Genomic DNA, 2,764 nt, shown 5'->3' with positions numbered 1-2,764 from the left:
CCCCTCCCTCCCTCCCTCCCTCCTTCCTTTCTTTCTTCCTTCCTTCATTCATTCATTCTTCCCTCCCTCCTTCCTTCCCTCCTTCCCTCCTTCCTTCCTTCTTTCACGTGTCTTCTGGTCCTTAACTCTCACTATATATTTTCTTTCTTAGTGTTAATGAGCAAAAAAAAAGTGATGGACTACTCTCTCTCTCTCTCTCTCTCTCTCTCTCTCTCTCTCTCTCTCTCTCTCTCTCTCTCTCTCTCTCTCAAGCGTGTCTCTAACTCATAATTATAGCCCAAAATGTCTTAAGTAATGCGAGGAAAAATAGGGAGAAGAGAGAAGATGTGGTATGGAGGAGGAGGAGGAGGAGGAGGGAGGAGGAGGTGGACGACGGCGTTAGCGCAAAATATAAAACGAAAACGAAATAGCTGAGTGAAAGTCGCTGGCGTGAGGGAAGGAAAGTGGCAAAATCTCGCATCTTGACACAGGGCAGAGGTTATACCCTGGCCGCGAAGGACCCAACAGACTCAGGGCCTTAGTCTTGAATATTCCGGTCCGCCCACGCGCACATATATTTTGACCAGGCTTTCGTTGGCGTTTCGGGCATTTCCGGGGTGTAGTTTTGTAACCCTGGTGGTAGTTTGACCCTTCTTCTGTACCATGAACGTGAAAAAACACCCATGAGAACTCGATTGATGTCTTTTTTTAGCCTTTGGAAGTAGTTGATGTGAGAGGTGGAAGCGCTCTCCTAAAGAATGAATTGTGAAGTCTTATCGCTCTTAAAAAGAAATACAAATGCGTGAGTCTAAACTAATACGAAAATGTGAAGTTAGATGGAAACAGGAAAAAACGTAAGGATTAACGTATGATTGTGATAAGACGAGGAGTGATAAGGACAAAAAAAAAATACTATGATAAGACGTAACAACCGATAAGAGATGAACGATTATAAAGATTAAGATTATGAATGACTGGCGAGAAAAAGACGACGGACGGAAATAGAAACTCGACATTGTGAGGAAAAAGATAGAAACTCGACATTGTGAGGAAAAAGATGGAAACTCGACATTGTGAGGAAAAAAATAGAAACTCGACATTGTGAGGAAAAAAATAGAAACTCGACATTGTGAGGAAAAGATGGAAACTCGACATTGTGAGGAAAAGATGGAAACTCGACATTGTGAGGAAAAAAATAGAAACTCGACATTGTGAGGAAAAAAATAGAAACTCGACATTGTGAGGAAAAAAATTAAAAAGAAAAAGGTTAACTTGAGTCACAGATATAACGCGTGACAACGATGAAAATGTATAAAGATAGAAAATGAAAATAAAAATATGAAAGGTGAAATTGATAAAAAATGAGCGATAGGGAAAGGAAGGAAGGAAGGAAGGAAGGGAAGAAAGGAAAGAAGAAAGGAAATAAGAATATAATAAAGAAAGGGAGGAAGGAAGGAAGAAAGGAAGAAAGAAAGAAAAGATAGAAAATTAAGATGAAAAAAAATATATATAAAATGATAGAAATATGATAGAGGTAAATATATAAAAATAAAAGAGAATGAAGATAAAAATATGAAAAAATGATAATAATAGAAAAAATAACAATGAGAAAAGGAATAAACATCAATAGAAAAACACGATTCAGCTATAAAAAAAAAATCAAAGAAGTTAAAAAAATATGAAATGATGGATAAAATGTCTTACAAAAAAAGGAAGACAGTAAATAGAAGACACTAACACTAAAGAGAAAAGAAACATTCAAAACTTCTTCAAAACTTCACCCATCAAAACTTCTTCAAACCTTCACCCATCAAAACTTCTTCAAAACTTCACCCATCAAAACTTCTTCAAAACTTCACCCATCAAAACTTCTTCAAAACTTCACCCATCAAAACTTCTTCAAAACTTCACCCATCAAAACTTCTTCAAAACTTCACCCATCACGAACATAACATCCCCCTTCTTACTTTAGCCCCATCCTCCCCTTCACCTTGCCCTAATCCTCACCCCATCTCCCTATCTCTCCCCATCACACCCCAATACAACTCATCCCTTCCCATTTCCCCATCCTCACCCCATCTCCCCATCTCTCCCCATCCCACCCCAATACAACTCATCCCTTCCTCTTTCCTCATCCTCACCCCATCTCCCCTTCTCCCCCCATCACACCCCAATACAACTCATCCCTTTCTCTTTCCCATCCTCACCCAATCTCCCCTTCCCTCCCCATCCCTGCCTCATACGATTCTTACCTTTTCCTTGCCCCATAATCTCCCCATCTTGCCCCAATCTCTCCCCTTCCCTGCCCCGAACAGCTCTTCCCTTTTTCCTCTCCTTGCCCCATCCTCCTCCTATCTCCTTATCTCCTCCCCCATTATCTTCCCATCATCTCCCCATCCCTTCCCATCTCGCCCCATACGATTCATCTCTACGCCTTGCCCCTTCCTCTTCTCTCTCCCTTTTTTCGCCCCGTACAAGTAACCACCCCACCTCGAATACACCTTCACCCCGCTACACCCTCCCCCCCTTTGGCTAGTCGCCGTCAACTGTAAATTAGCCGAGACGCGAGGGACTAATGGACCCAAACACCTGAATTATGAGCCAGCTAACCTTTGGCCCCCCGGAAAATGCCGAAAATATTGTGGATTTGCAGTGTCTTTCCTTACATCCTTCCTTTCCTCCTTCATTCCTTCCTTCCTTCCTTCCTTCCTTTCTTTCTTTCTTCTTTCCTTTCTTTCTTTCTATCTTCCTTCCTTCCTTCTTTCTTCTTTCCTTTCTTTCTTTC

This window comes from Eriocheir sinensis, chromosome 20 (assembly GCF_024679095.1).
Source record: "Eriocheir sinensis breed Jianghai 21 chromosome 20, ASM2467909v1, whole genome shotgun sequence".
Taxonomy (NCBI): Eukaryota; Metazoa; Arthropoda; class Malacostraca; order Decapoda; family Varunidae; genus Eriocheir; species Eriocheir sinensis.
The sequence above is the reverse complement of the archived record's forward strand: the minus strand, read 5'-3'. Positions refer to the sequence as shown.